Here is a 21,919-nt window from a genome sequence, read left to right on the forward strand (position 1 = left end):
GGGGTGGAGGGGGGAGGGGAGATGAGGCACCGAAAACGGACGGCTCCATCTCCGCGTCACTCTGTTGCGAGTCCAAATCGCGCGGACCGGGAACGGTTGCACCGTAACCGTCGGAACTTCTAACGATGAAATGTTGCCAGGACTCCCCAAATCCCTCTCGTTCGGAAGCTTCGCGAAGTGGGGATCATCCCATCGGAACAAATCCTGTGGAACGCTCGTACGCTAGCTTTATGTGCGAGACTCGTCGGAAAGCAACTTGTCGGCGTGTTTTGCACATATATTGCTCATTCCAAACCAACTTTCCCGAGGCTGAATTTGCATAAGCAGCTTCGCGCAGATGGACAGCGTCGACGAAACACTACAGCAGTCGAATCCCAAAGGGCTCGATCGTCGTTCATCCAAGGAGATGCTCTCGAGAATTTCCAAGTGCCAACGAAACGGCGCCCCTTTGACTTCCCACGGAGCAATCAACATGATGAGCACGCGGCGCTCCGAGGAATATTTAATCCCGAGGCACCTGTTCAAGTGCGATTCGAGACGGAGCTTCGGACCGCGACAGACCGCGATAAGGTCATCGTTCAGCCTTCCGATTGGGTTTTTGCAATTCATGGCCGACCGAAGGGAATCGTCTGACGGCGTACCCGACGATCTCATGTTCTCCGGCTTCTCGAAGCATCCGCCATATGGGGCCAAGGGCTTCCTATCATCGTCACGAAGTCTGTCCAGACAGACACGTCGGTCGCCAACGATGACGGCATGTCGGGGCCCGAGGAAGATTCCTAGTCTGTTGAATATATTAACACGCTCGTCTGCGTCGCAATGTCCCGAGCGTGAGCAGATGCATCGAGGAGGAGCCGTGATTTGACAAATCCTCCCAGTGGTTCTGCAACTCTGTACGGTCTTCCGCATTGGGAAACGCATCGACTAGCTTTGAGGCTCGCTCAGTCCGACTTGGGTGCCGATAAACAACTTCTTTGCCGCGGCTTGCAATCACGCTCCGCTGAATTCTGGGAACTCTTCCGAATTCCCGAAAATTCATCCTTTCCTTCGCCAACGTCGAAAGAAATCAATGGAGACGCACGTGGCTTGTCCTGCTGGAAAAAAAATGGAAGGGAAAGATGAGAAGCAGCGTTGCATACGGACGGAGGGGAAAACGCGCCGGGGGAAAAACAGAGAGAGAGAGAAATGCAGGTAGTTCGAGGGGCTCTGCATCATATCGCCGACGACACCATATATCATCCGATTGACAGGTCGCCCGGAAAGCAGCTTTCCTGCCTGGCAAGCAGACTGACTGTGAAGTAGACGGGGAGCTGCTTTTTCCCTCGCTTTCCTGTTTACGGATCCACGCCCCGAGCTCCGCCAGAGCTCGAGAGAAGGAAACTTCGGATTTTAGATGTGACTATATTTCACGCGGCTCTCGTAACTTTTCCCTGTCCTGCGACTTCAATCGCCCGACTCTCCTCCGTCTCGTTCCGACGATTCTCTGACGGTTCAGGATTTCACCAGGATCTGCTTACCGCCAGGCAAAGATTTACGGTTCTGGGATCCTGCCCCGAAGATCTCCATGATTCCCGCATTTGCGTGGAAGTTTCGACCTTGCACGTGGATATCGATCATGGACCTTGCAACCAGATTTCTGCGCGAGATTTCGAACTGTGTTCCCCGGGAAATCTCACCTCAACAGATATTCTTGGACGAAACATATTTCAGTTCCTCAAGCTGCGAGATTTCAGGCCCGCCGCCGCTCCCCGCACTCGAGGCAATTCTCGATTCGTTAGAAACCCGATTTACAGATTGCTGAACCGCTGGGGTGCGGCCGACCGGGACAAATGTCAAATACTCGTTCCGACGCCTTTCAAGGTATTTACGCCGAGGGCTATGCGCCGCATTCCTACGGCTATTGTTCGCCTAACTGCCCCGATCCTGCCATTCACTCATGCCTTCCACAGAGCGCATACCGCCGAATCTGTTGTCCCGGATTCCCTATCTCCGGGCTAATTCCGAAATGGAGGAAACAGATCGAAAATCACTCCGGAAAACAGCTCGGCTGATCGAATGTAACCGGGAACGACATCACGCACTGGGCATAGGGGGATGCCATAGAATCTACGGCGAACATGCATCAATGTGGAACGGCCTACGCATGACGCAGGAATCAGAGAACGAGAGTCAGATTAATCCACAGGTATCTCCTCGGTGGAAGAACTTTGCTTTCCAGTTTCGATCTCGTTCCGAGCCGGCTTCGACAGCTTCGAAAGTTTCGCTCGAGCCGGAATCATTTCGGACAGTGGATTCAGACCGGAGCTCGGATGCGGATCTATATATCAAATTTCAGTCTGAATACGAGGCTAGCGTGCCTGGCTGGCGGAAGAACATCTACGTGCACCGAGAGAGCGCGCGCGCCAAACACGTGTCCTGCGCCAACATGTACAGCTTCCAATCTTCGACGAGTACTTAAAAAACTACTCTGGGAGCGAAATGGAAAAAGATTTCCAGTCGCGTACGTGATGATCAACTTCGAAACTCATCGCAAACATCGACCGTGACTGCGTCAGTTTCATTCCGACTCATGTATTTTTTTCGCGGAGAAAAAATAAATCTCGAATCGGTGTCGTGTTTTGCAACTTTCAATCCGCAAGCTCAGAAACGATCCGAGGAGTTTCATCTGAGCTCCACGCTCGAGACAGTAAAGCGAATCCGCCTACCGCTCGAGGACGGGAGAAGAGCGTGATCGCAATCAAAATCGGCTCCCTCGCGATCGCGGCACTTGGCGCCGTCAGGAAGAGGATCGTCGTCGCCGCGAACATTTACATTTAGAACGGCTTAAGATATGGAACGATATACGCGCTGTGTTTTCGAAATGCTCTCTCCCGTTGTGCGCCCGGTCAAAACGAACAAAATTCCCTCTCCCTCTTATTTCTGCGTCATCTCCCCCGTGCTTCTGAGTGTCGCGCGATCCATGCCCATCTATCCGAGTGTCTCGACATTCGAGCGTCAAGAGGACGGACCAGTCCACTTCAGGGCCAACTCCCGGATGGTCCATCGGTTGCCAAGTCCTGCACGGAAAAACCCTTCAGGCCCCCATCCTTGTCTGCGGTCCTCCTGTCTCGAAAACCATCGCCGCCAATATCTGAGTATCCTCATCTCTCTCATCGAGTCAGCGCTCTTCCGTTAGGTATTTGATGACCCCTTGTGCTGGCTTCCTTGACCGCGCAAGAAGAAAGTTTCGCCACGTCGATGACGACTCTGGCGTCTCTGAGTGAGAGCGACTACCGTCTTCCGAAAGTCGCGCCAGGAAGAAAGCCCATCGAGGCAAGTGATGGATGATGAATAATTCACGTTCGAGAATTCGCAGCACACCAGTCTAGGTATGAGGATATTTCTGAGCCTCAGAGCTCGAGTGGAGCGAAGAATCTTAGTAGGACTTGCTGACAATCATCTCCGGCCGGGAGAAAAAAAAAAGGAACAAGTGTCCGAACGAAGCGCGACTCGAACGAGTCAGCGTTTTAAGAGCTCGGCCCACACTGCCCACATGTGGGGTGACTCTCGGCGGTGTCGACAACCGGAACGAGCTCGAGCGGGCCGTTGGAGAAGAATAGGCGGGGTAGCGAGTAGACGGCAGCTCCCTCACGTTTCTATTGACTTATTGGAATTCAATGAATACACAAGGAAGCCATCCACCAACCGTCTGCCTGATGGGTAGGCCCACCGACCGACCGAGCGGTCGATCCGAGGAGATGACCCACGACGCTGGGAGCAAGCCAAGCGGACCTGACATTCTGCCGTCAAAACTTCGTCCGACCGTTCGCCACGAGGAAGTCGACCTAATCCCTCGTGGAAATGTCATACTAAATGCTCCACAGGAGTATTTTCTCGAAGGTGAGCTGAAAGCAAGAGCACGCTGCCTCACAATGCCGCAGCATTGAAGTTCCGATCGTTTGCGAGAGTTCTGGGTCGGGTCCGAAGACCGACCCATTAGGCCCGGAATGGATTGGCTGGCCGGTCGGTCGGTTAGTGGAGCTCGTGAAAAGAAAGCGATGGAACAGACAGCGGGAAAAACGAGTCGACGACCATCGCTCGGGAGCTTAAAGGACAGTCTTAGGAGAGCAGAGGCTCAAATCGACCGAGAATCAGCCTTCATTTGAACAACTGTGGAGCACTAGACTATCTGGGCTTTGTTCCTTCCCCCACGTCGGCCACGGAGCCGAGTTTTTGACGCAGTGTAGGCGTCAGCGATTATTCCTATCCGAACGTCGCGCGCGTTCCCCGATTAGACTTCCGTGGGAGTGTGAATTTGCGAACGTGATTTCTGATTCCCATAGACTTCTGTCGAAATTCCGGTAGCTCAAAACGGTGGCCGGGGGGGGGGGAGACGGATCGGTCGGAGTTGGAAGGGAACATTGTTTTCCTTCGTGCTCGAGCCCTCAGAAAGCTAACAGTCGTCGTAGGAATTACCCAGCTCCGATCGCTATTGACGGGGTTCTAAATTCCCGGGATGAGACCCGGTCGGATCTTCTTTTTCGATTCCCCGCGGAAGTTCAGAGGACGGAGACCCCATTCTGAGCCGCCACCGGCAGCGAGAACGCCACGCATGAACATGGACGAGACGAACAGACGAGGGCTAGGGGAAGAATCCGAGGAAATTCTTCTATTCATAAGTCGAAGAATACCGTCGGAGCTCATGGATAATCCCTCGGATAAACAAACGGCAACAGAGGAATGAAATGCGAATGGATTTTCCCCAAAACCTGTTCCAGAGACCGAGGAGTTCTCAACGGGAGCGAAGAGGAATTCCGGAGGTCTTTCTGAGAATGTAAGGAATACGAATCCTTTCAAAGGTAGCCGAGAGAATGCGAAGTGAAAATTCATTGGAGGGCGATGCGATAAGGGCCAGGGATATTGAGATAAGAAAAACGCCAAAGACGTGAAAGCCTCAAATTTTGGCTTCGGTGCTCACTATCTACTGCTTGCCATCCCCAGCGCGCCCAATGAGCGGGAAGTGAAGAATGCGATGCAATGGAATCGGCAAGCAGCGGCTCCGTGGACCATCTAGCGTGTTCCCAGCAAGTTCCTGTTGGGTTCCGAGTGGATCATTGGACATTTCAATTATGTCAGAGCAGCCGAGTGAATCGACCCACGAGGGATTCGGGTCAGCGCAGGCCACAACTCGCACGCCAGTCGGATATCTAGCAAACCAAGCCGTCGCTGACTAAACTTTTTTACAATCCCTTCTTTCTTCTTCTTCATCCGACTTCTGCCTCAAAGTTTTCTCTTTTCCCTTGCCGCCGTCCAATGCTTCATTCGTTTGTGCGCTCCTCGGCCTCCTCGTCGGGGCTCCTGTGGATTTCTTCCATCTCCTCCACGGCGCCGCAAAAAGCTGTTACTATTGAGGGAGCCAAAGTCCAGATCCCATACGAATCACTTTCTTAATCCTCGTGGAGGTCTATTTCACTGTGAGCAAAGAATCACCCGGCATCTGCCCCATGCTCCTCGGTCTCTTCCTTCTCCGGGAACTCCCTGCCGTCATTCCCGAAGGAAGAAACCGAGACTCTCATCCGTGTTCTCTCTCCCGTAGCGTAGGTTGATTTCTAATTGTAAAACGTACGTCGTAAGTTCATTCCCTCGTAGGAAATAATTGCTGCGCAGGATTGCGGTCGAGGAATTGGATATCTTTTGGCCCCTCTCGGGCATGCACAAGTATTCGATCCCGCTGAATCCCTCGTGAAGTCCGAAATAATCGCCTCGATTTTCTCATTTTGTGGACGAGAGTGCGGTCTCGCTATTGCAGCAGCCATGTTTCGCCGAGACTTTTAACCTCCACACGGGTTCCAACATTGCCCTTTTCCACTGACGTGCTTTTTCGCCTTGTTGGAATGGCTCCCAGCGGTGCGATTCCCTCCCGGAAAGAACTCGCCCGGAGAAACACACGGGATGGACATGAATTCATCATCAACAAAGCATGACGTCGAAAAACGTCTGACCTGAGCAGACAGGCTCGATCCCTCCCGTGTTTTGCCGGCCGACCTCTCACGACATTGCGGTGCATTTCTATTGGCTCAGCGTGCGTGAACTGGGAGCTCACGTTGCTGAGGCGCGATATCTTGGGACGGAGTCGCACCCTCGACATGAGCCGCGGGCACGTGCGGGGCTCGCCGAGAGCATATCCGTCTGGGGCTCGAATCTTTCGCCGATCGCTCCAAAATAATTCGCTGGAGTTGTGTACCTAATCTGGCATTTACATTGCTCGGTCGTTTATACAAGGTATGAAGATGTGCTCAGCTCGACGTGATCCTGTACGAAAGCACGTGCGTTAGGGACAGTCGCCGCCGTGCGGGTCGTGAGGCGAAGACAAAGCCAGCTCCTTCACCACGAGAGCTTCAAACCTCTTGTTTTCCTAACGGAGAACTAGTTCTCTTTAAGCGTCTACTCGAGTGTCCTGAATACTCGACATCCAGCGCTCACCTACCTATACAACTCATGGTACACACTCGGGCTAACATAAATAAACTTTTAGCCGACTACGCAGCTCCCACTCAGGTTATTTGCCTTGCACTCCTCTGACGCGTGGGTCGCTCCTCGTGCCTAGACCCACCGATTGAGTTTTGGTCAGCCATACCACGAGCTCGAGATTCCATACGAAATTCTCGTCTCAGAAAAACGGCTGCTCGTGTTCTCCATGATGGCTAGAATCCCCTGTGCTCCAAGAGGACTCCGCGTTTCGCTAAAGAATCGATCGTGCGAATGAGGAGCGGGCCGTTCGAACTGAATGAGGTCGACTCCGGTTCGACTTGTGGCGAACCTGCTTGATTCAGAGAGGCTTAGAAGGGTAGTATTTTAGAGATATGTTTTTTCCCTATATGCTCCAAGCTCTGGAACGATGAGAGAATCGACATTCGAAAATAATTCAAGTTCACCATCGGAATACATCACGACAGAACACGTGACGAAAGAGCATCAGTCGTGGCCTTCGAGCTTACGGAGGGCATCCTCGCTCCCGAGTACGCCAAGAAGGGGCAAGAAGTTTCCCGTGTCCTGGAGAAATTCATGGGGGCTCCGTCCCCAGGCGAACGAAATGTCCGAGCTTCTGGGGGAACGCGAGCGACGGGACGTCGACCTCAAGCTAGATCTTGCTCGGACTCTCTCGGGAACTTCGATACGCGATCGAGAAGTTTCTAACCAGCGTGGGCGAAATGTTGTGTCAAGCTTCAGAGGACAATAATCGCTAATGGTTCTCTAGGATCACTTTCTCAGCTCTTCCTTCCGAGATTCCACCCACATTTCTCGTTGATTCCTCTGAGAGCGGCTCAGACTCCGGAACGTTTGCGATTGCGACCCGTCCCCGTCACCGCACTGCGGGCTGCCATGATCTCCGTCTCCTCATTGGCGCACTACAAGATTACAGGGGAAGTATTCCGAAAAACGATCAATCCATCATTCCCCCGAAAATCTTGTTAAGAACGCTTTCTCCTGGCATGTACTAATTGCGATAAGCCTTTTTTGACTTCTCAAAAATCGAGAGTCGACCTCAGCAAAACACAGCAGCGACGGGGGCTCTCGGGGACTAGTCGCTGAGAAACAAGAGCGCCCTCGAGTCGGGGAGTGTCAGGTGGCCTGGCAATCGTTGTGTGTCCTAGTTGCCAGGTAGCCAGGCTCACACTCGAGGCGCAAGCATCTTGCCAAAAGCGGCCGAATCTGGCCGGATAATGCGAAAACATAAATCCGATCCAGCAACAGAACAAGGCGTACTTATTCCTCTATCCGCTCCTCGCACGACTCCCCCCTGCCCCTATCTTCTCTGATTCCCACCATGCCACCTCCCCGTGCTCATTCGCAAAATTGCCCGCTCGTAACTCGAGAAGCATAAATCGTTGGCCGAAGCGGCACGACCAACGCATCTCCTCAGTTCCCCTTCCTCGTCGCTGCTCAGTGCCATCTACGCCCGGTCCCCCCATCGAGAGAGACACTTAGGAATGCAGCATTATCATCGTGAGTCACCTTATTGACAAACTGGGATACGGTTTCGGGAGCAATACGACACGTCCATCGCGGAACATCGTCCATCGCTCGAACGAAGCTCGTCGGACTTGAAAGCTACTTTGCAGCATTCGCGGCAGATCAGCGTCATGACAAGGTATACATCGGGAGCTGGGTAGTCAGACGAGCGAGAAACCGACCGAGCGACCGACCGACCAACGGGCGACCCACTTGGGATCCACCGCGTTCAAGCTCGTTTGTGCTCAGGGTAAGCAGTGTGCGAAAATCGTCTTCAATTTTTTTCCTTCCCCGCACCCATCCTACCTCCCTCCCTCGAGGAGCTCTATCGGTAATCCCGAGTCTATCACAGCGACAACGTCGATCGCGGTGCGGCGGTTGTAATCGCGGGGTCGCAAATCCGGTAGGAATTTGCCAATTATGTCAAGGTGTCGAGGCGAAAAAGGAGAATCCCTCGACACCGAGGCATGCCAATCGATTGATGGTCGCATCAGCTGACGGGCGCTCGCGAATACATCGAACGCCGCATATGCGAGAACGCATTTCGACCAGCGACTGGATCGAACAGCACCGGGAATTTATTCCCTGCTGTTTCCCGTGGGGGGGGGGAGGACTACGGTGGGTTCACTGAACATGAGCCCGGAGACGGTTCGAGGAATCACACACTGAGATGTCGCTTCAGTTGAGTATGTCAAAATTATCATCATTGATTATTAGGGACTGCCCTTCACCCGGGAAATCGGGGAATTATCCGGACGGAATCACCGTAGTTCATACACATGATAATGATAATTGTCGACGGGTCTTGCAAACGAAGCGCAGAGCAGCATCACGGAGAGCCGACCGGCTAGGCCCGATGTTGATGCGCTCAGTCCACTTCGTTAAGTCGAGAGAACGGTCCGCTCTGCGGAGGAGCTCAACCATCAGAGGGTGGGACCGACGGCGAGAGAAATATTGAAATTCGTTCAAGTCTCAGACAGAACTACGAATTCAGCTTCCTCGAAGCTCCAATATATTCGATCAGAGCGCTGAAATTACGTCTTATATCTTGAAGAGTTTAAGCGGCCAATCTCTGACACTGGCTCAAGTGGATTCAGGAAAATCGCTCGTTCGCGTCAGACAAGTTTCGAGCGCATATCCGAGGTCTGAACGCGTGGCCGTGCTCCGGGAAGTGCTTTCCCCCGAGCTCTTGTTTCTAGTTTTGGGCGCGGATCGGGTAAGAGAGGGGTAAAGCAACAAGAATAGCGAATATGCAGTTCATCACTCCGCTGCAAGCTGCTTCATCACGCGATAACAAGGGAACGAGGCGGAGAGTCTTCTAGACACTGAAACACATGTTTCATCATGCAGCCCCGGGCTATTGGAATGGTCGATCTCTTGCGGCCCTCTCGTCCTTTCTTCCTCTGACTTAGAGCCTCTGACACACATGTTGTCTGACTCCTTACCTCCGATGCTTCTTTACCATCTTTCAGCCGACAGCGGCCGCGCTTGCGGTCCGAGGCAACAGTTCAGGTCAGCCGAAATTCCCGATGAATTCAGGAGGGTGCCATCGAGAGGGCCGAGACTCCCGGACGGACATCGAGAAGAGAGACATGAGTAAAAAAAAAATCGGGAGCTCCCGGATGCTGGAATATTCTGCGAGCACCTCAGAGGTGCATGGACGGAATTCCGGGGAATGCATCATGAAACTTCCACGCGAAGTGGCGTAAGATCTGAATAAGCGAGTCTAATCGCTCGGAGTCTCTGGATCTTCTTCTCTCGCCGCGGCGGGACCGAACACAGCGTCTGCTTCTCTGATTCGCCCGTTTCAATTTCAGGAGCCAGCTCGTCCCGCCGGCCAACGTTGTGGGACTGAAGCACTAATTTGTCTCCCTCAGGAGGAGCTAGCGGACTCGCCGCACCGACAAACAGCCCTGCAGGTGCATACACGGGATTCGCACGAAAGAGAGCCACTCTTGGGAAATCAGTTGCGTTTGCTTATACCACAAGATGACTACGACGACGGCGATGATGATAATAGCACGACGGCTGTAGCGGTACCAGTGCTCATAATTAGAATAATAGACAGATAATGAGGCACCAGAGACGACCTCACGCTTGTTCATCAACCTCCGAATCCCGTTCAGTGCCATGGCCCTTCCGTATTACGTCGAAAAATGCTTAATTCGAGGAGACCGTCGGAACGTCTAGGGAAAACCGAAAAATCCGCGTGAACCGAGTCGACCACCACGGGAGGGGAAAGCGACAACCCTGTCGGAGATCAGATTCACGGGAAATTGACAGTGCAGAGCACACGCGCACCGTATGGCGGGCCGGCCCAAGCTAAATATGTCTATTTTTGATCACACTGGCTTGATGCGGTGAACCCACTTGACTCTCTGCTCTCTGCATGAGAGGTGAATAGATGAACGAATGGATAGAGCGAAGAAGTCGGAGGAAAAACGAGAACGAATGGAAGACAGATGGACGTAGCCCGATAGAAGTCGTCTGGAGACGTGTAGAACAGGCATGGGCTGGTAGTCGTTATATGTCCCCGGGAAGAGGATACAGGCACGACGCCGGCTGACTGACTGACTAACTGTCAACAAAGAGTCCCATAGAGAAACTCAACATAAAGAAACATCGTTGTGCGTGGACTTCGACTTTTTTCTGTGTAGCTTCCTCAGTTCGTTCGCCCTATTTTCGTAGTTGCGCTTCCATGTTCCTCTGCCCCGATCCCTCCCTCGTATCGTCGACGGCTATTTTTTTCCGGAAAGCTCGTTCGCTCGGATGTTCCCTTCCGGAGCTTCCGGAGACCTGGATCTGGCGACCACGGGGATGTTTGTACGTGTATCATGTTTTTCTTTGCGGATATGCACAAACAACGTCCCGGCGATGGCCTTATGTTGTCACATGACTTTCCGTCGGGTCGTCGCTCCGGATCCTGGTATTCCTGCAAGGTCGTCCGCGGTCATCAAAACGGCACAACTCGCAGGACAACGCGATCGTGGCTCGCATGAGTAGCGAGCGTATGAAGTTTCTCCGAGAAGATAACGTCCTGCTACGGCTTGAACTTCTTTCGCGTACGATGACGTTTCCGACTTTCTCGGGGAAAACTTTCCGATCATTTCGTCCGAATTCACGGGAGAATTCCAACTCTCACACACGAAGGCGAGCAACTCGTTGGAGCCGCGGCAGTGGAGATGCTACGCGGCGTGTCACACACTATCGACTCGGGCCGAGTGCCAAGGCTCGGAGTTTGCCCGTAGATACCGAGGGCGTAGTTATCGCCATCGACGTAATTGCAAGCACCGTGTCGCTCGATGTGGTCATTTGCATTGTATTAATCCTGCGCATCTATCGTATATTACGTGGGTGTCCTCCGCGCAAGATCGAGTCCAGGTCGCCTGAACTGAGGACGAGATCCGTATCTGCCAGTCACAGACTTTGAGTGGACGAGACGGCGAATCGGACTAGGCCTTCCCAAGAGAACTCTCGATTCTTTGAATTTCTCTCCTGGAAACTCTGTCAAATATTGACTTCCATATCTCATAGTTGACTTGTCTCGAGACTTTCTCTGCCGCGACGTCATATTATTTTCACTCGGAGCCAGTGCGCAGTACAAACTCCGGAGAAAAACAAGATACGACTGGAGACCAAACGATGCAAAAAGGTTGCGGGATGAGTGCCACCGAGAGAACGTAAGGAAAACGCACAACGACCAGGGAAGCGAGCGATGTCAGCAAAAGAGCGAGCCGGGTCCTTTGAACTGTGTGCAGTCATCCGAAATGGAATTTAGCTCGTCTCTCTGTAGGCCGGCTACATGGAACGCGCGGTAGTAAATAGACGACTCATCATCATGAGCATCAGCCGCCCCGGTGCTCTCGGTCGTCAATCATCGAGACCTGCCGCCTTGACCGTCTGTTCTTTCCTCAGAAATGATTTCTTCGTCTTTGTGACTTCTTTCAATGCGAACACACACGCACGTTCGGGAGAGCGAACTCATTGCACGGTCGCGTCGCTTCTGTCGACTCACTTATCTCGGCATCATTAGCCGATGCACGACGATCGCGGCTTCTCCTCGCGAGAATTCACTTCCAGCTCGGGGGAAGGTGGCCGGTAGATTCGCTCACCAGGCGCGGAATCTCTCTTTCGGACCACCGGTATCTCTTACCTGAAGAAGGAAAAAGAACAAATACTGTGTTAATGAACGGCGAAGCCAAGCCGACAGGTTTTCTCTATGTGCCATTCTAAAACGCGGCCAAGATGAATCATACCCCACGCGAGATGAACTACGAAAAGTCCCGGCCGAATGCTCTCGAAGTATCAGCCGAGCGGACGTCCCCTCCTACGCTCTTCATGGGGGAAAATAGCTCGTAAATTGGAATGCGCGTGAAGAATAGAATGACATTGGAATAGCAGATTCTCGAGGGATAATCCCAATCGAGAATCAAGTCACAAACTACACCGGCACCGTCGGCGTCGGTGATCGGAGCTGCGAGTTTCTGTCGCGAACTTGTTCAGTCGATTCTAATTCGTTCCGAAGGGGAGCGTACCCCTGGAAAGTTCCCTTTGAATAAAACTCAGTCTGTCTCCTTCGTTTATTTTTTCCAGGCTGATCCGAAGCAATAGAGCTTATTCAATTCAGTTGACTGAGGGAAAAACCAACAGAGTTCGGGGCAATGGGAACGGAAAGGAGTCGTTTCTGCGTCATTAGTTCCGAATACAAACCCTCGAATCGGCGACTGCTGAACTGACTGAACTGAGCCGAGCAGGAGTGTAGTGACTGAAGTGAATGAGCACCGCACGCGGAGGAGCAGAAAAGAGCAGACGGCCCCTATCCTGGTGCTCCTTGCACTCGCTCCTTTTCACTCTCGAGTGCTTCTCTCTCAGCGCTCGCCTTTCCCATCGTCTTGCCGATCCCTGCTGCACGATCTTATTCCTTATCCTCTCCGAATTTTCCAAGGCTGCTCCCGGTGCTCCTTGTTCCTAGTTTCCCCTATGGCGCCCGCCCCCGTCGTCTGTTCTCCTAATTCCTCCCTTACCACCTCTTCTGCTCTCCGCCGTTCTCTTCAATCTCTCGTTCCCTTCTTCTTCTTCTTCTCCCATCTCGTTCCGACTAGCTCTTCTTGACTCCTAATTTTTCTTCGTTCTCCACCCGACCCTCCCCTGTGGCAGCGTACGGAGTTTTCGTTTCTCGTTTACCTTTCTCCGTCCTTCGTTTTGGATGAGATAACGTCTCTCAAGGCTGGCTCAACAAGTTCCTTTCACTCCCTTATCGGCTCAGCACGAGATGTTCTTATCAGCAGACGACATTTTCCCATCGATTCCAGCTTATGTTCCGCTCAAAGGATCTTTTTCTAGACTCGCTGCGCAGAGGCTTGAGTCCTGTCTTCACGGACCGCATTCTATTCTCCAGTCCTCGTCTAGGACGCACTCGGCGGATTTTTCTCCTGGACGGGTACGCGCATGCGTAAGAATTGGGAAATATGTGGATATTGTTGCATTCCGCGGAACCCTCGAATATCATACGGCCTTCAGCATACGCTGGGAGTTTTCGGAATTGATCCCAAAGTCTTGCCTACAAAGAACCTCAAGATATCTACACGTCCCGTATTGAAAAGGAGCATCCATCCCGGTGGCCCCACCAGGAGAAAATTCACGAGAACCAGTCGAGATATCACGATTGTGCTGGCGAAAATACGGAAACTATCTTCTTCCGTAGGTAGTACAATATAAGATTCGACGTTGAGCGTAGAGGCACTCGAGCAAATCTCCGCTTGCATCCAGCCCTCGTCAACGTAGCTGTTCGTCCATCGTTCCACGTAGACGTACAACGAGTAGTGGACGAACTGGGCGGCCGACGTCCATGATCGATCATTGCAGCGGGCAGCTGTGGCCAAGACAAATGTCAGCCCATTGTGTCCTTTTCTTGCTGCGCGCACCATTGGCTCCTGCTGTCTGCTCACCGATCCGTTGCTGCTCTGCCTTGCTACCTGCTACCTCGTCGTCGTCGTCATCGACGTCGATGATGACGGCAACGACGACTACTGCGACAACCTCAGAAGAAAGACAGGAATTCTTCCGCCCGTTGAAGCCGGATAGGTACCCACTCGGCGGAGGAAGCAAAAATAAGAATGGGAGAAGGATCGGAGGAGATCTCGGTGTTCCTCGAAGAACAGTCAACTTGTTCGAGCAAAACTTTTCCCCGACGCACTCAGTCAAAAGACTCTCGGACTCACTCGGTGAACGACCACAAAGGATGACAAATATTTCCACCGGCACAGAAGTCTGTGGAAGTCTTCTCAGAGTGACGTTCCGGTTCGCGTTGCCCAGTGTTGCCAGGATCCCCATGAGCGGAGCATTTCGAAAATATCATCAGGGAATGGTTCAAAGAGGAAAAGCCGGATGGAACGTTCGCGTACTCTCGCGTTCTACGGCGCGCGAGTTCATCGAGTCGCGGCTCTGTTCATCGGGAAAATTCTCATCATTTAAAGTTTCCCCGGCCCGCCGTCTGTTAGCCCGGGTCTGGGTTGTCTCGGAAATGAATCTAGCCCGCTAGCAGTCAGCAGTGTTAAATAGTCGGTCGGATCGTCGAAGTTGGAACTGGCTGTTCCGGCGGGCCCTGGGGTGCCATTGGAAGTCCGTTTCCCTCACCGTCTCTCTGTCCGTCTTTTTCGATCGCTCCCTCCGTCGCTCGCTCTCCGTTTCGCTTGCACGCACGCACACACTGTCAGGACACCAATAACACGCTCGACCGCTCCGGAGGCACGCAGATAATAGAAGTCCGTTCGAGAGCGGTCCCGGGAAATTAGGGAGGAGATTTTTCCGACGATTGAATTTCTCCAGATTCAGTCGGATTTACGGATGGACGGACATTTATGCGAGCGCCCCGAGCGATCTCCCGTTTAGTCTGCGCAAGTGATCCTTATAATTATCGCTCTATATATAAACTCTTGTCCGTATCAGTTTGGAGGGGAGAATCGGCTCCCAGAGGAACCTTCCCCCTTCTGAGGGAACCTACATCGTACTCTGAATTCTCTGGAATTCTCACTTTCTAGACCTTACGTGGCACGAGGAGCCACAACGAGGGAAACGCGTTCTAAACGAGAATGAATGGAACGAGTGAATGAGGCTCTCAGAAGTCCCCATCGAATGAGGCACCTCTCCATAGAATCGTTCCACGACCCGCTTTAGAGCTGGAAGTTTTCGAGTTCTCTGGCGATGCAGATGGAAGCGCCGTCTACCGGAGACTAGAATTTCGCCAGTTCGGAGCTCCTTTCTTCTATTCTTCCCTGTGAGAGCGTGACAACTGACGCGTGACGAGAGGGGATAAAGCCGGCTGATCGGAAGTGTGAAAGAGAGCGGAACAAAGTGAAAGGTCGTGTGACAGACCAGCCCCTGATCCGAACGATGAGCTACTTCGTCACAGTGCGAATCGCCGAGGAATGTTAAATGCTGATTCCAGGATCTTGAACCCGGTCCCGCTTTCCCCCATTCGCGGCTGCTTTGTAGGCGTCTGACACAAAGACATTCTTGGCCGCTCTTCCTCCTTCCAAATTTTTGTCCAATAAATTTTCTTCGCGCCACGCGGAGCCTTTTCCAATGTCGGGTCGTCGTGACATTATGAGCCGCCGACTCCCAGCTGAACTCAATCCTTCGCAATTTCTGTTTCTCTTTTCCGAAAATCCCATATAGTCCGGCTCTAAACGATTTCCGCAAGGTTTCCGCTAGGTCCCGGCTTCAGGTGCGTCTAACGATCGGCAAGGCGACTCATGCGGGGCAGGGGAGGCCCGGAGGGAAGCCCTCCTCGTGCGGATTTATCGGGGGTGGGGAATTTCCCGCAAGAGAGAGGAATCTCCGTCTGCGTTTCAAGAAATGACCGGGTGCAGGATCGTTGACTGGTCGCTATTTGACAAGCTGTCGATATCAGGCTGGATCCGCCGCCGTTCGCGCACTCGAGTTAGCGGTGACGCCGAAGACGCTGAAAGGTCATCATCTTCATTCGTTCGTTCGCTCCTTGAAACCCTTTTTTTAGCCCCCTGCGTTCTCGCGGTTATCGGCACCGCCCGCTCAGCTCATATCGCCGATAGACGATCAGTGACAGCGAGAGGGCGGAGGAGGCGGAGAATGGGGAAAAACGCCTTCCGACGGTTCCATTGTTCGACACTTCATCGCCAACAACGACGCCTGGGAGAAAGCGGGGGCCGGTCAGATTGAAAGACGGCATGACGAGTTGACGAAGGGAGCGAGCACGAAAAGGTGGAAACAGACAACGAGACCTCGGAATGCTTTTGGCGCCATCCCTGCCGCATTCGGGCTCGTGTTGGCCATAATCGATTGCTGATCGAGCTTGGATTCGACAAAACTTTCTTCTGTTTATTCGAATCCGCTTCTGCAATCGGTCGCGTGATCCGAGCCGTGTGGAAATTCATCCGGAATGATGTTGTGCCAATGAGGGCTACTGTAGTCGTTGACTGATTGATTCCTCGTCGAAATTCAGAGTCGAAGCCAGCGGCGGCGCAGCATGCAAAGCGTCCACTTTTTCGTTGCGGTTTCTTCTCAGTCCATCTTTCACCATCAATGAGACGCCGGATGGAGAGAAACAGCTTTCAACATTCATCCTTGGAGGCTCACCGACTTGATTAACGATGCGCGTGTCAATAAAGTCGACTAGTTGACTCAAGCCGACAGGCTCGCTATACGCCCGCCCGCTTGTTGAATGACAACTCTGATAGAGAAATAATATCGAGGCTCACCGACCGAGCAGGCGATTGTCAATGAACGGAAGAACGAAGAGCTGATCGCCATAAATGAGTGGCCGAGAAAGACTCTCCGAGAGTGCCAAAGGGCCTCTTATGCAAGAAGTCCTCCGAGCGCGCCGCACGCTCCCTGTGGTTGACGGAGGGTGGCAGCAAATGAGAGTCTTAGAACTTATTGGACGAATATAAATGACCTCTGCTTTTTCCCGAGATCAATTGATGATGATGCGGCCGCCACTGCCGCAGTTGTTGTTGTGCATGGGAGCGGTCTGGTGCTGCCGTTGTTGTTACTCAACGGGAGCGAACGGCGAGGCAATGAATGAATGGAACAGCGGACGAAATACCACGGACCGTAACGGCGAATCGGCTGTGCCGAGAGATAGTGGTCGAGAAGAGATCGGGAATCCGCTCTCGAAATTACCCCCGTATGTGTGTGGTCTCTACGAGAACACAGGAAAGAAACACAAACGGGAGTAGCGGTCTCGCTTGCTTTCTCGCAGCTAATTCCGAAACCCGTCAAGGTCCCAGGTCGAAATTCATCGAAGGACACGAGCCTCCGAAGGCTCGCAACGATTCCGAATCCATTCGTTCCTCATCTACGATCCCTGCGATTCTTGTCGCAGTCTGAGGATGAATTCCGCCTGAGATAAATAGTTGTTGGGAGCGGTGGGGGCCGATGAGAGTTATCCAACGGGTCTCCTTGTTCCATCAATGGAACGCGGTTCGAGCAGAGCGGGACATACAACGGCTCAGCACGAAGCGGCTGAAACAGGGATATAGCTTCGCACCTTTCGGGTCGTCCATCGTTCGTGCAATTTGCATCCTCCATATCCCGTTCCCGAACCGAGTCCGGCGGCCATATTCCCGCACGGAGTTTTCAATCGGTGGAGCGGGGCCCTAGTTTGTTCGAACTAATGCACGCGGCTCCCCTCCACGCACCGAGGCGACTGTTCAGAGGATCCAGGAAATGCGTTTTTGTGCCGCAGACCTCCAACCGTGAAGGGATAGCAACTCGTGGAGGATATTCGGTAGGGGTGGAAAATATGAGGGAGAGAGTCCCTCATGGAGGGAAAAGCCCAGTGCCCGGTGCTAGCGATTTCCTCTCGGAGGATAAGCTTGGCAGATCTGAAATCCGAATTCCGCGGGAATCTCGGCGCCCGTGACTTCCCGGATCCCCCGTCGGTCGAAATCGTAAGGGGGAATCGATAGATTCGAAACTTCGAACTTCCAACTCGATCGGCCAAGAAAATGAAGCGAAGAAGGATCAAAATAAGTGGGAGACGGTGTAAGTGACGCAAGTGAGCTCAGACCTCAACGGCGGAGTTCAGAGCGAGGTTTTTGAGTGGCACCGAAAGGAGTTCCCTCTTTACCTCCGTGGATGTCCAGGTAGTGGGGGGTGGAGTCGGGCTCGTAGGGTGGGGAAGGGAGTGAATCGGTCGCAGAGCTCTCTCCGTCCATTCTCCCCGGGGAGTTCAAACAGTCAAATCGACCTCCGTAGTGTGAGTGGAGGAGTTGATTGAGGCAGGAATAGAGGCGAGGAACCCATCAGGATTTTCGCTTTTCCTCGGCGCTCCCGTTTCTGCCAAAGACTGAACACAATTGCGCGGCGGTCATTCTTACCAACCTTTCAATAACACCTGCATACGCGAGACTCGCTCGTCGATTCAAAATGAGAGATCAAAATTCATTTCCGAGAAAATGAGAGTGCCGCGTAGCAATCGGCGGAATTCATCCGAATGGTCACTCCAAAAGATCGCAGAGGGTCGAGATAGTGTTTTTCTTTCCCGGAACGGCCCTCGGCTCCCGGTTCCCTCCTCCTTCCACCATTTCCGTGTCAGTGTGCTCATGTGTCGATTTCAGCCTCTCGTTGTTCAAGCACCAGAGCACACAAACGAGCAGATCCTAATGACGACCGGCGTCACCTAGCATGAGGTGGCCTTATTGGCTTCTCTGGCAACAGCATGCGCGCACGCAGCTAATTAGCAGCATTGGCATGACAGCGACGGAACGGCAGTGGCCTCTCTTTCCCGTGACGTTTTGCCTGGCGCACACGAGCGACGACGCGAGACGATGCGACAACCTCCCGTTTTCGGAAGACTTGTTGCTGAACAAGTGCAATGATGACGATTGCGTCGGCCCAACTCAAAGAGGAACCTGTAGAGCAGCAGACACCGCACAGACTGGCTCGAGAACAGGAGGCACGAGAAGGAGGAGCGATAATCGAGCGAAGGGAGAAGGGGCGATAGCTACGATGGGTAGCTGTCTGTGAGCTTCCAGATAAGGCGTGTCAAAGGAAAATAGCAAGAGACAAATATATAATCCCGTTATCAGATGCGTACGCTCGCGCACGTGCGACCAGAGCACGCAGTGGAGGAACTGAGTCGTCAAGTCGAGAAGTGACCGAACGAGAAGATGGGAGAACTGCGGCGGGGTCGAGTAGACGCCCTGTGGAAGGTTTGGGAATCGGTTCACCGACGTGTCAGCGGCGTTTGCCATTTACACGACGCCGACGTCGATCTCTACTTTTGAATTAATTGGGCATGCTCGCCCAACTTTTGGGTCGCCGTGGTGTTGGGGACAGACGGCACGAGAATCAGGGCTAGATTGCACTTGGAGTGGGAGTAGGAAAGAGGAATCGTAAGCAAGCACCGAATGGAGGGCCAATGAGATGAGATGTTATTGGCCGCAGGGCAAGTCTGGCTGAACGCTCCTTGCTGGCCTTGCCGGCGGTCGTATCGCCGCCGTGACGACGGCGGCGATGGTAATCATCGGAACAAGTGTCAGACACTAAGTAATAAGAATACAGATAAGCAGTGATACCCGCGCATGCAGTTACGCTCACGTTACTACACCGTGTACTGGCGCCCTCGCCACGCCGACGACGTCTTTCCCGACGCTACCGACATCGCTTCAAAAGGCGAGGCTTGCTCGCTGACTCGAGTGTTTGCTGCAAGAATCCACTCGGTCTGCTATCGTGAGTCGCAAAACTTCAGAAACTTCGAACTCGAGGCCTCGATCTCCGGGCAACATGTCCACTTCAAGTGGCTCCACTGTCCGGAACGGATTCGGAAGATCCAACTGACAGGAGCATCCTGCTCTCTTTAGTTTCTTCGGGGAAACCCCTCCTTCAGGAACTCCGGGTCGTCGCCACTGCACTCAGCGAGGACCTTCTTTCTGCGGATCCGCGCTCTAGTTTCCAGTTCTGACTCTCGCCGATATCAATGTTTCCATTGCTTCGGATCGGAGAAAACAATATTTCCCTCTCGGAACCATGGAAGTTCGACTCGGAGGTGGGCTTATTGTCCGAGAAGGGCGAGGCCGGAAAAGGACTCTGATCAGAGACGTAAGATTCGACTGTTCCCGCTTGGGGCTCGTAGGAGGAGTTTCGTTCATTGAATTGCATGAGGGGAGAAACCCGAAAATCGAATGAGTGCTTCTGTTTCCTCTCGCCGAGTGAATTCGCCAAACAATTTCCGGTTGAATATTGAAGAGTTCGGCGGAGGACTCGCGGCGGTCAACAAAGTAAAGAGGACGCCGCGATGAGACCATGGGAATTTCCTCGGAAACGACTCAGACAGCGTGGATTGAATTTCGATGAATAAAGATGAAGGAAAATACTTCATGTCCAACGAGGAGTATCAGACTACTCCGCGTTACGCTCTGGCATATGACCGCGTTTAGGAATTCAATTGCTGATGGGAACCTGCAACTTCTCGGAAAAAGAGCGGGAAATTGGAAAACCCGCCACGAGATCCGAGAGGCGACCGAGCTATGGAAGGGCCGTGTGACTAGTCCCCGCTGTCCTTGAAGCTCTTATTCTCGGAGGAATCCGGTGTTTTCTCCCCCACGTCTTCGAACCCTCGAAGTGCGAACGCTTCGTCGTTGCCTTCGATAAAAGAACGTGTGAGGAATACGATCAGCCAAGCAACTAGCCAACGGCGCCTCCGTCAAAGCAAGGAACGTTCAAGGAGACAAACAGACTGAAGGACGTATGTACGAGCGCACACGTAAGCACCGACACGCTCACAAGTATGCGCGCAAGCACGTATGCACGCACGGCCAAACCAGGAATCGCAGACAGCGGCGAAAGCGTTTCATTGATTAGGTGGCTCCTCCTTGGGTTGTTGTTCGTTTCTTCTTCGACTCGAATAATAACCGCATCTGGCGAGCTCACGGAGATACGGAGGACCCGGGCTCAAATCCTCGCATAAATGTGAGTTCGAAACTCCTCACGAGCAGAGAGGGGAACTTGTGATCGCAAGAGGAAACGGAGATCGTTCCGCTAAAAAAGGAGGCGTTAAGTCCCGTCTCAAATACCGTCTTCCGGTTGTTGACTACCGCCCGGAGATTAACGTAGACGGATCTCTCGCGCACTCGGGAAGTCTAAGCTCGGAGCTCAAGCCCTCGTAACACTCGGGACCGGCTCGGGAACAAACAACAAGTGATCCGGCGTAGATTGATCAATGCTAGAGATTCAATGGCTCGTCGTTCATTCACCTTTGTAGCTGATTCCTCTATTCATATCGCTCCGTCCGTTAGCACCGCCGCGCCGCCGGGTTCGCGACCGATGCTCAGCCGGATTAGGGCTCTCACTTTTCCCTCGTCGGAGCGGCACCGGAGAGGAAAAAAATCCCTAATTCCACCGGGCTCCCAGTCGTCCCGAACAATTTAACGCAACAACGGGTCCCGGTAGAGCTTTGTTACGATCTTTTTCCGCCGCGAGAAGGTCCGACGCCGCTATTGTCTCCAAAGTCCTTGTAGCGTTCTCGCGCGTGGAGTGGTTGCAAATGATACGTTCCACGCGCCTGTGCGAGGACGCAATTCACGCTTTATTGTGTTCGTTTAGACTTGAGTGTTCGTCTCTCTGAGGGCCTCTCTGAGTTCCTCCTGGAGGACGTGATCACTAACTCCTCACGTTTAATATCAAGCGCACGGTGCGGAAAAATCACGGCAGTCTCGTTTTGCCTTATCTTCGGCTGTTCTGAATTTCGTAGCCAAGGCGTCATTTTTCGCTCCGGGCGTAATTCGGAGGGAGCGCTGAAGGCGACAATCTGCTCTTACTGAGACTCGGAAGATTCGGCGACCGGGACTGCCTCCTCTGAGTTTTCCCTCAGAGAATAAAAGTCCTTGACTGATGTGCTAAGTTTTCCCCCGAGTCGTGAGGAGCGCACAAACTCTACTCCGAG

This window comes from Galendromus occidentalis, unplaced genomic scaffold (assembly GCF_000255335.2).
Source record: "Galendromus occidentalis unplaced genomic scaffold, Mocc_1.1 scf7180000075574, whole genome shotgun sequence".
Lineage (NCBI taxonomy): Eukaryota > Metazoa > Arthropoda > Arachnida > Mesostigmata > Phytoseiidae > Galendromus > Galendromus occidentalis.